Source organism: Artemia sp. Qi Xiang Cuo, chromosome 3 (genome assembly GCF_049724085.1).
Source record: "Artemia sp. Qi Xiang Cuo chromosome 3, ASM4972408v1, whole genome shotgun sequence".
Lineage (NCBI taxonomy): Eukaryota > Metazoa > Arthropoda > Branchiopoda > Anostraca > Artemiidae > Artemia > Artemia sp. Qi Xiang Cuo.
The window spans coordinates 681,272-694,090 of NC_142796.1; positions in this window are offsets into that span (position 1 = coordinate 681,272).

The window sequence follows — 12,819 nt, forward strand, 5'->3', positions numbered from 1 at the left end:
TGTTGATCCTATATAATCGATTATACGATTAACTCCTGATTATCCGGGGACCTCCAAGGAACCAAATTATTTGAATGAATAAAATTCTACACAGTCAAATGAGCAATTCAATAAACTATGCCCTCTAATTTAGGTTACGATGACCTGATACAAAAAAGTGAAAACGTTTTAAAAGTGTTTATGTTGTGATTTCAGATTATCTGAGAAAATATTTGAACTTAATACACCCCAAATTTTACAGTTGCTCTCAGTTATCCTTAGGTGGATAATCCGCGGGTCCCCGGATAAATGAATAAGTTGAAGATACAAAAACTGTGCATACACGGTAAAAAGGCTACTACTACTACTACTAACAACTCATCGCAGCACCAAGGCGCCTGAGGCCAACACAGCTACGCACGCTCCGCCTCCACCCCAATCTATTCAAAGCCTCCCTTTTTACACCCGCCCACGAAGTTCCCATTTCCTTTAAATCTTTCTTTATGACGTCCTCCCACCCCAGACGGGGACGACCTGCTTTCCGTTTAGCCCTAGATGGTTGGCCGAAAAGAACAATCTTCGGCAATCTGTCATCCTTCATCCGAACAACATGCCCTAACCACCTCAACCTTTCTTTCATTATAGACCTAGAGAGCGGTATTAAACCACATTTTTTATTTAGCCTATATTTTGAAATACGGCCAGTCAGATGAATACCCAGAAGAATCCTTAAGCAATTTCTCTGGAAAACATCTAGCAAATCTTCATCGACTTTTCAGGGTGCCCATGCTTTAGAGTAATATCTGACCACTGTCATCACTCTAGCTTATAATATTCTAATCTTGGTTTGCAGACTTATCTTTCTATTCTTCCAGACTTTTTTTAACTGTGAAAAAACACCCTGAGCCTTGGCTATTCTATTTTTAACATCTTCACTGCTCCCACCATCTTTGCTAATAATACTACCAAGGTAAGTGAAGCTGCCCACCTGATCAATCTTTTCATTACCCAATGTCACCTTTTCATCTTCACTTATTCCTTCCTTAGTGACTTAGTCTTCCTAACATTAATTTTCAAACCAATGCTAGCACCCTGAACTCGCAAAACCTCTAAAACTTCATTCATTTTGCTCACACTTTCATCTAGGATGCTTAAATCATCAGCATAATCCAAGTCCAGGAGACTTTTTCCTCCCCATTTGATTCCGTGGTCTCCCATTGCCTTTCCTGTGCTCCTTAAAACAATGTCCATCAAAATAATCCATATTAAGGGGGATAGAACACAGCCCTGCTCAACTCCTGATTTAATACAAAACCAACTGCTAACCTCATTTCCTACCTTAACCGCAGCAGTGTTACTCTCGTACATAGCACTAATCACTTTAATGTATTTGTCTGGTATACCATACATGGATAAAACCTATACTAAAGCTCCTCTATCAACAGAATCTAACGCTTGCTCATAATCTATAAAACTGAGGACCAAAGGTGTTTGAAAACTTAGGCACTTCTCAATTATTAGCCTAAGAGTGAAAATTTGGTCAACACATCCTCTACCTTTTCTAAAATCACACTGCTCTTCTCTTAAAACTGTGTCTACGGCATTTTTCAGTCTAAAAAGTATCATATTACTAAGCAATTTGCTACCTACAGAGACCAGACTAATGCCTCGATAATTACCACACTCACTTTTATCACCTTTCTTATAAAGTGGCATAATTAAGGTGTTCCTAAAATCGTTAGGTACTTCCCCTTTTTCAAAAATCATATTCATAATCTTCAATAACTTATTTCTAACCTCAGAGCCACCATATTTAAGAAACTCATTTACCACCCTATCAACACCTGGAGCCTTATTATTCTTTAATCCTTTTAGTACTGTTGCTAATTCCTCCTCACAAAACAAGTCTTCCTTCACATCCAAGGTATCACAAACTTTTTCATTTTCCTCTATATTTTTTCCTGCAACTCTATCTCGGTTAAGCAAGTTCTCAAAATGTTCGGCCCATCTCGCTTTAGCATTTTCCTTATCGCTAATTGCCAACCCATATTCCTATATTACTGGGACAAGTCCGGATTGACTACTACCTCTCAATTTGTTAACGTGCCAGTACAATATTTTAATATTATGCCGTCTAGATGCATCTTCTAAATCCTCGGCAATTTTATCCATGGCCTCCACTTCACACCTCCTTAGTTCATATTTCAATGCTTTCTTCACTTTCTTTACATTTCTTTTGTTTTCATGCGATCTATCACTCAGATAATTCTTGTACAAGTCCTTTCTCCTTTCTATTAAACATAAAGCTTTTTCACTAATATTCTTAGCTGCAGTTCCAGCTTTCTTCCTCAATACACCTTCAGCAACTTCACAAATTGTTTTTCTAAAATTATCCCAACCATCTTCCACATTATCAAGTTTTAAACTCTCAAGTTTAGTATTCAACTGTTCCTGGAAAGTTTCTCTCAAATTCTCATCCTGGAGTCTACTAACATCATAACTTCCCGGGAGGTAATTACCCTTCCGATATTTCAGCTTTAAATTAACCGTTGACACTACTAGATGGTGATCTTTACTTTTAACATCAATAACAGCACTTCTATATACCCTAGTATCTTGTATTGCTCCTACTAGTCTTCGGTTTACTATAAAATAATCAATAAGGTTTGCTGCCTTACTCCCACGTGAATACCATGTTAACTTATGAGCCATTTTATGACCGAACACCATATTGGCTATAACGAGATTGTTATACCTACAAAATTGCAAATGTCTGTATCCATTACTGTTTTCTTTTCCTAGACCAAATTTACCTAAGCTGGGATACCATCTCTCCCTATTTCTACCAACCTGGGCGTTAAAATCTCCCAGTAATAACATCATATTTCTACCTGGGACCTTGTCTATTTGCTCCTGTAACTGTAAGTAAAATTCATCTGAGTCACTAGTACCTCCGTCTGTCGGTTCTACAGGGGCATATACTACTATAACTGATATCCTGAATTTTTTAGTCACAAAATGAACAATTAGTATCCTATTAATACCTTTCAAGCCTGAAAAAGACTAAGCAGCTTCCTTATTTATCATGAGCCCTACTACCTGTCTATGTACCCCATCCTTCCTTCCTGAGTAAACAAATTCTACATCACCTATTTTTATACTTTTCACCCCTGGGATATGAGTTTCTGAAACTCCTAATAAGTCCAGTTCGAATAGCCTGAATTTGTCAGTCAAAATGTCGATAAGATAGTCTTTTTTTAACGTCGTAACATTCCAAGTTCCAATTTTCATGTTCTTTAAATGATTGAAATTATTTTCGCCTCAGGAAAAGCCATGATCCCGGATACCAGTGCAGGACGGGGATCACATATCTTCTCAAGTCTACAACGAAGTGCTTAAGCCGGCTTAGAACCGGACAGCAAGAAGTCCCTGGGACCTCCATGAATGGAGGCTTTGTGCAATCCTTGGCCCATCTTGGTCACAACATGGTTTTCAGCACTTGGCGATGCTCTTCTATCAACAAGAGTCAAAATCCTGCACAGCCAATCTCAAGCTTATTACCTCCGACTCATTATATATTCATGCCTACAAATATTATGCTACTACGGGGAGGCGACCCGTAAAAGAATAAATTAGCTAGGAAGAGGTTTTTCAGCCCAAAGACGCCCATCAAAACATACCAATCCCAGAAGAATTGTCCATAAGTCAGAATCCCGTGCGAATGCTGTGTAATGAGATAACCCAATTTGTAAAGAAAAATAATAATAATAAACAATCCTGGAAACGAAAAGTATTCAGAACTGTTGAATATATTGAGCAAATTGTCTACCTCAAAGAAATAGAAAAGGGGTTTTTTAAAGAAAAAAGGCTAGCCTCAGATGTGGATTATTCTTGCTCTAATTAAGAATTTGAGAAACTGGCACACACCTTAGCAGTGTGCCAGCAGCTTTCATAGGCAGCGCAATAGCGCTGCCTAAATAAAGAACCATGTGGGCACAATGTATTATTTATTTTTCTTTTTTCTTCTTCTTCTTTCTTCTCCATACCCGGGCACTTCGTATCGAAGGAGTTGTCGTAGAAACTTCGAAAAGGGCTCATTCGATTGGAAATTGGAGTGGCTAGTGCCCTTTTTAATAGTCAAAGGTGATTGGAAGGCAACTAGCCCCCCCCCCCCACTTACGCCAATCATTCCCCCAAACACATCCAATCCAAATTTTGAGATAGCCATTTTGTTCAGCGTATTTGATTTCCAGATAGAAAATATGTTTTTGAGAAGGACACTCCCCCGAAACCCTCAGGGCAAGGGTTGTAAGTTATGCCCTGGGGGCATGTAAGTTTTTATAGAAGGTGTTGTCGTAGAAACTTCAAACAAAGGCTCATTTGATTGGAAATTCAAAGGGCTGGTGCCCTTTTTAATAGTAGAAAGTGATTGGAGGACAACTAGCCCCCCCCGCCCACGCCCATAAGGTCCCCAAACACATCCAATCAAAATTTTGAGATGACCATTTTGTTCAGCATAGTTGATTTCCAGATAGAAAATATGTTTTTGAGGAGGACACTCCCCTACAACCCTCGGGGTACGGGCTGTAAGTTATGCCTTGGGGGCATATAAGGTTTTTATAGAAGGCGTTGTCGTAGAAACTTCAAAAAAGGCTCATTCGATTGGAAATTCAAAGGGCTTGTGCCCTTTTATAGTTGAAAGTGATTGGAGGGCAACTAGCCACCCCCTCCCCCGCCCATAATGTCTCCAAACACATCCAATCAAAATTTTGAGATGACCATTTTGTTCAGCATAGTTGATGTCCAGATAGAAAATATGTTTATGAGGAGGACACTCCGCCACAACCCTCAGGGTAAGGATTTTAAGTTATGCCCTGGGGACAAATAAGGTTTTTATAGAAGGGGTTGTCGTAGAAACTTCAAAAAAGGCTCATTCGATTGGAAATTCAAATGGTTAGTGCCGTTTTTAATAGTCGAGACTGAGTGGAGGGCAACTATCCCCCCCCACGCCCATCATTCCTCCAAACACCTCCAATCAAAATTTTGAAATAGCCGTTTTTCTCAGCCTAGTTGATTTCCACATAGTAAATATGTTTATGAGGAGGACACTCCCCCACAACCCTCGGGGTACGGGCTGTAAGTTATGCCCTGGGGGCAAATAAGGTTTTTATAGAAGTGGTTGTCGTAGAAACTTCAAAAAAGGCTCATTCGATTGGAAATTCAAAGGGCTAGTGCCCTTTTTAGTAGTCGAAAGTGATTGGAGGGCAGCTATCCCCCCCACGCCCATCATTCCCCCAAACACATCATATCAAAATTTTGAGATAGCTGTTTTGCTCAGCGTAGTTGATTTCCAGATAGAAAATATCTTTTTGAGGAGGACACTCCCCCACAACCCTCGGGGCAAGTGTTTTAAGTTATGTCCTGGGGGCATAACTTAAACCATAAGGTCTTTATAGAAGGCATTGTCGTAGAAACTTCGAAAAGGGCTCATTCGATTGGAAATTGGAGTAGCTAGTGCCCTTTTTAATAGTCGAAAGTGCTTGAAGGGCAACTAGCCCCCCCCCACGGCCATCATTCCCCCAAAAACATCCAATCAAAATTTTGAGATAGCCATTTTTTCCACGCAGTTAAAGTTCAGGAAATTATACCTTTGAGCAGGACGCTCCCCCCACAGTCTTCAGGGCAAGGGTTATAAGTTATGGCCTGGGGGCATTTAAGTTTTTATTGAAATGTTTATCGTAGAAACTTGAAAAAGAGTTCATTCGATTGGAAATTCAAAGGTCCAGTGCTCTTTTTAATAGTCGAAAGTGATTAGAAGGCAACTAGCCCCCTCTCTCGCCCATCTTTTCCTCAAACACATCCAATAAAATTCGTAGATAGCCATTTTGTTGAGTGTTGGTGATTTCCAGATAGAAATTATGTTTTTGAGGAGGACACTCCCCCACAGCCCTCAGGGCAAGGGTTGTAAGTTATGCCCTGGAGGCAAATAAGGTTTTTATAGAACTTGTCGTCGTAGAAACTTTAAAAAGGGTTCATTCGATTGGAAAGTGCCCTTTTTAATAGTCGAAAGTGATTGGAAGGCAACTAACCCCCCTTCACGCCAACCATTTCCACAAACACATCCAATCAACATTTTGAGATAGTCTTTTTGTTCCACGTATCTTATTGTTTAGGAAATTATACCTTTGAATTGGCTACTTCCCTCAAAGTCCTCAGGGCAACTTTTACAAGTTATGCCCTGGGGAACATAAGGTCTTTATTGAAATGTTTGTCGCAAAAACTTGAAAAAGGGCTCACTCGATTGGAATTCAAATGGCTAGTGCCCTTTTTAATAGTCGAAAGTGATTTGAGGGCAACTAACACCCCTCTCACCCCCACCTTTTCCCCAAACACATCCATTCATAATTTTCAGATAGCTATTTTGTTCAACGTAATTGAAAGTTTTGGAAAAGAGGTCTTTAAGGATGACAACCCATTCGCCCCACAACCCTCAGGGCAAGGGTTGTAAGCTGTGCCCTGGGAGCATATAAGGTTTTTATAGAAAGTGATGTTGTAAAAACATTAAAAAGGGCTCATTCAATTGAAAATTGAATGAGCTCGTGCCTGTCTAATAGTCGAAAGTTATTGAAGGGCAACTCACCTCTGTCTGATGCCCACCATTTCCCCAAACACATTCAATCAAAATTTTGAGATATCCATTTTGTTCAAAGTAGTCGAAAGTTCTGGAAATTAGGTCTTTTAGGATGATAACCCCACAAGAGCCCTCAGTGGAAGGGTTGTAAATTATGCCCTGGGGGCATACAAGGTTTATATAGAAAGTTGTTGCAGAAATTTTAATAGGGGCTCATTTGATTGGAAATTAAAATTGCCCTTTTTAATAGTCGAAAGGGAGTGGAGAGTAATTACCCCCCCCCCTGACGCCCACCATTTTCCCAAACACATCCAATCAAATTTTAGATAAAGTCATTTTGGTCAACATAATTGTAACCTCTGGAAAGTATGTTTTTGTGGTTGAAAACCTCCCCGGAGCCAACGGGGCAAAGGCTATAAGTTATGCTCAGGGGGCCAATAAAGTTTTTAAAGATAGAAATGGCACAGAAACTTCAAAAAGGGCTCATTTAATTGGAAATTGAGAGGGCTAGATCCCTTTTTAATAGTTGAAAGTAATTTGAGGGTAACTAACCCCCCTCTCACACCCACTATTCCCCCAAACACATCCAATCAAAATTTTCAGATAGCCATTTTGTTCAACGTAGTAGAAAGTTCTGGAAATTAGGACTGTGAGGATGACAACCCCCCCCGCCCTCAGGGTGAGGGTTGTAAGTTATCCCCTGGGGGCATATAAGGTTTTGATTGAATGCGTTCTCGTAGAAACTTCAAAAGGGCTCATTTGATTGAAAATTGAAAGGGCTTGTGCCTTTTTTAATAGTTGAAAGTGATTGGAGAAAGACAAACGCCCCTCTCACGCCGATCATTTTCCTAGACACGTCCGATAAAAATTGTGAGATAGCCAGTTTGTTGAACGTAGTTGACAGTTCTGGAAATTAGGTCTTAGAAGATGACAACCACCCCCACCGCCCTTAGGGTAAGGGTAGTAATTTATGCCATTGGGACACAAAAGGGGTTAATAGAAAGCTTTGTCGTAGAAACTCAAAAATGACTCAGTCAATTGGAAATAGAAAGGACTAGTGCCCTTTTAATAGTCGAAAGTGATTGGAAGGCTTGACATTTTTAAAGATCGATGTGGGTTTAATGTATTGTTTTTTGTTGTTGTTGTTGTTTAGACCAGGGCACTTTGTATCGAAGGAGTTGTCGTAGGAACTTCGAAAAGGGCTCATTCGATTGAAAATAGAAAGGACTGATGCCCTTTTTAATATTCGAAACTGATTGCAGGAAAAATCCCCTTCCACGCCCACCCTCCCATTTGCCTTTATGTTTAAAAGCTAAATGTTGCCATAATATTAAATCAAAATGAACTGTTTTAATGCTAATTCCCAATAAGGAATCTCAGCAGTGTCCAGAGTGTTGGGTTCAGACTTTCGGGGCTGCTTCAGCTCTTAAAATTTAACCAAATACTAATGGCGTAAGCTTATCCTAGCTATCAAAGAAAGCGAACAGTACTTCTTGTAACTGGTGTAAATTTTTCCATTTCAGGTCAACTAGAGGAGGTATGAAACTAAATTAAACACTACTATTTGTCTCCAGATTTTTAAGAGGGTATATGTTGTTAAAAATTGCTGAAAATTTTTCTCCAGCATACAAATAGCAGGCAAGACTATAAATCCTTAAAAAAACGAAAAGATTTAAAGTATTATTTTCTTTTTCTCTGAAAAGACTATGTCAATACAAAACGAACATATATTAATTAAAAAAAAACTTTTTCACAACATAAGTTTTTCAAATAAAAGTAAAGAGCTCCATTAAAAAAAAATGAAAAAAAATAGACTAAAACAGTCAACGAATCGTGAAATTACCGCACATCAGAATCAATAAATAAATGAAACACAAATGAACAGAAATTACAAAAAATAATCTAGTCAGACTCAAAAAAAGTTGAAATTAGCATGATTAGGGCTGAAAAACCCTATTTCTTCCCAAGACCACAACATAATTTGTACTTTACTGAAAAAAATACAAATGAATTGGCATTGCCAGTTTAATATACATATCGTGATATTTACTAAACAAAATGTTAATATTATTTGATTTATTAAAGTTATAAAAGTAAAAACATTTATATTTATTATAACATTTATTATTATAACATTATATTATAACATTATAATATAATATTATATTATACATTATAATATATAGATATAATGTTATATATAGTATTTCATATATAGTATTATATAGTATATATACTATAGTATATATAGTATTTTATATATAAACTTATTTTATATATATTTATAATGTTATATAAAGATATAAGATTATAATATAATATAATATTATAACATTATATTATAATATTATAATATTATTATAACATTATTATAACATTATATTTATTATAAAAACATTTATTATCTTTAAAAACATAATTTGCTCATTTTTTGTTTAATGAAGTTCTTTACTTTTCTTTGAATAACTTGTGAAATTTTTTTTTAATTAATCCTATTTAAAAATCGATTCGCTTAGGGTGATATCCTTGAGTTCCTAGGGATCTTACAGACAACTTAAAAATGATAATCGTTCAGGTCTGTAAATATGTTAATGAAAAGGAAAACAAAAGATTTTAATTTATAGTTTCAGTCTTTTTGGTGATGTCTTTTGTATTTGGGGGGGGGGGAGACAATAAACATTTTTGATATTATATTGGGATAGACATTATAGAATACTATGTTGCAGTTCCTTGTTCGTTGTAGTGTAGTTGTAGCCTAGTTCGAAGTAGACTACAATTGATTAAATAAAAAATAAAACAAATTTTAACTGAAAGTAATGCGCAACATTAAACTCAAAACGATCAGAAATTTTTCCGCATATGAAGGGTTGCCCCCTCCTCAATACCTTGCTCCTTACGCTAAAGCTGTTAGCATTTAGCAAACAATCAAACCTCAGCGTAAAGAGCAAGGTATTGAGGAGGGGCCTAATGTAATAGCTATTTGATCTTTCAATAATATAATACTAAACAAAATGGCTATCTCAAAATTTTGATCGAATAATTTTGAGAAAAAATGGGTATTGGAGGGGGCCAGTTCCCTCCAATATTTTTGATCACTTAAAAAAGACACCAGAAATTTTAATTTCCTTTTGAATGCACCCTCTTCCGATCTCCTAGGACTATTGTTTCGATACGATCACCCATGAAAAAAAAAAAAAAAAATCACGCATCCATGATCTTTCTTTTGGCAAAAATAGCAAAATTTTACATTTTTGTATATAGGAGCTTGAAATTTTAACAGTAGGGTTATCTGTCATTCTCAATCTGATGGTGTGATTTTCATTGAGATTCCTTGAATTTTAGGGGATATTTCAAAAAGCAGGTAAATTTTCTCAGGTTCGTAACTTTTATGACTAAGACGAAACTTGATGAATTTTATATATTTGAAATCAACATAATAAGTTGATCCTTTTGATGTCAAAATTCCGTTTTTTAGAGTTATGGTTAATATTTAGCCGAGTCGCTCCTTACTTACAGTTCGTTTCCACCAACTGTTTGAAAAAAAATGATGCTTTAGATCCATGATTCCCAACGTGGGAATCAACGTAGGAATATTTCCATACCGGTGGAGTACGGGAATATTATGGTGGGTCATGGGCAGGACGTGCACCCTTCCGCGGACTGTACCTTCTTTTGGTACAGTCCTTTCGTTTCTTTTGGCATTTTTGCTGACTTGACATTGGCCTTCTAATTTTATGAGTTTATTTTGTTTTTGTTTTTAACATTTTTACGTATTGACATTGACCCTTTTATAATTTCCTGTTGTTTTTTGATTGTTTGTTTTTGTTGTTCTTTTTTCGCTTTATTCGACGCAAAAGTGCGAATTCGGCCCTTCTGGGCTTGTGATAGCCGTTTTTCAGCAATAATTCTTATCTTATCTTACCTCATAGCCGTAATTTAAAAAAAAATGCATTTTTCAAGTGAATAATGTCACATTCATCTGTATTTAAAGAGCAAAAACGATACATGATAGTATTAAATAGATGTCATACATGGCGGCATAAAGATGTTGTATTTAAATAACATTTTTCATTAGTATAAAATATGCCTAGAGGACGACTCGAAAAAAGATACGAAGTTAATAGCTTCCTCCAGGTGCATCCACGTAAAATTTTAGATAAAATATTAAATGTCATGAGAGGATTATCAGGGTTTCGGAAATGCCTAGGTAGGGCATAGCACATCATAGTTTGGGAAACACTTCTTTAGATGGAAGAATATGCAGACTAAAAGTACCAAGAAAAATGAAAATGCAACCTGATTGTTTAAATAGGTAAAATGGAGACAGAGCCCCCGTTCTTCATTCCCTATTTTCTTCAAATCCCGTCAAACTCTGACAGGTGTTTCAAACAGTTCGCGGTAACGAATTGTAAGTAAGGAGCGACCCGGCTCAATTGTAACCGAAACTCTAAAAAACGGAATTTTGATACCAGTAGATACATCAAAAGAATCGAATCTTAATGCTGATTTCAAATATATAAGTTTCATCAAATTTAGCATTACCTATCAAAAGTTACGCGCCTGAGAAAATTTGGCTGATTTTCGAAAAAAGGGGGAGAGACCCCCTAAAAGTTCTTGAACCTTAATGAAATTCACACCATCATATTCAGCGTATCAGAGAACCCTACTGTAGAGGTTTCAAGCTCCTATCTACAAAAATGTGGAATTTTGCATTTTTTGCCAGAAGAAAGATCACGGGTGCGTGTTTATTTGTTTGTTTTTTTTTCCCCCAGGGGTAATCGTATTGACCCAGTGGTCCTAGAATATCGTAAGAGGGCTCAATGGAACGGAAATTAAAAGTTCTAGTGCCCTTTTTAAGTGACCAAAAAAAATGGAGGGCAACTAGGCCCCCTCCACGCTCATTTTTTTCTCAAAGTCACCCAATTAAAATTTTGAGATAGCCATTTTGTCCAGCATAGTCGAAAATTTAATAAAGATGTCTTGTACGATGAATTAATCCCCCCCCGGTCCCCGGGTACGGGCTGAAATTTATTAACTGTGCCCATTGCTTAAATCTTGTATTGGTTTTTGGACCGTATACCTACCTTTTCCGGAACACTTTTTTTCGGGTGGGGGGGGGGGGCTGGAGGAAGAGGTTACTCGGGAGAATGTTTCCGTGGAGGATGTTTCTTTGGGGCAAGGGACATTTCTATGAAGGGGGCGCCAGATTTCCAAGCATTATTTAAAAAACGATCAGAAATTAAATTAAAAAAAACCAGTTTTTTCAACTGAAAGTAAAAAGCAACATTAGAACTTAAAATGAACATAAATTATTACGTATATGAGGGGGCTCTCCCCCAAGTCAATACCTCGCTCTTTACGCAACAGTTTTTTTTAGTGCTTTCAAAAGAGCTATGTATTCTAATTAAACGGCCTTTGTGATTCAGGGGTTTGTGAATTAAATTTTTTTTTTAACTTTTAACGTAAAGAGCGTGGTATTGACTAAAAGGAAAACCCCATCATATACGTAATAACATATACGTAATAAAAAAAAAAAAATAAAAAAAACAAGCGATACGGCTCAATAGTAATCGAAACTTTTAAAAACGGAACTTTGATGTCAATAAATGTATTAAAAGAATTGGCTAATAATGCTGATACTAAACATATGACTTTTATTAAGTTTAGTATTACTCCTCAAAGGTTAGTAGCCTGAGAAGATTTACCGGATTTTTTAAAGAGAGGGGAAAAATCCCTTAAAAGTGAAAAATTTTTAATGAAAATCAAACCGTCAGATTCAGCGCATTAGAAAACTCTATAATATAGGTTTTACGCTCATGTCTGTCAAAATCTGCAACTGTGTATTTTTTGCCAGAAGAAAAATATACGAATAGAGAAGTTCGTTACGTAAGTTAATTTGTAAATTACGTCAGAACCAAATTTAGAGACAGCCATTTAGCAAAAGAAAAGTAAAATTTTTATACAAATTTTGTTTACTTATTCAATGACGGCGAGCCAAAATAAAAGCTGCATTAACTAAAAAACGATCAGAAATTAAAATAAAAACAAGTTTTTTAAACTGAAAGTAAGGAGCGACATTAAAACTTAAAACGAACATAAATTATTCCGTATATGAAAGGGGCTGTGCCCTCCTCAACGCCTCGCTCTTTACGCTAAAGTTTTTATTGTTTAAAAAAAAAGTTGTGAGAAAGTCAAACTTTAGCGTGAAG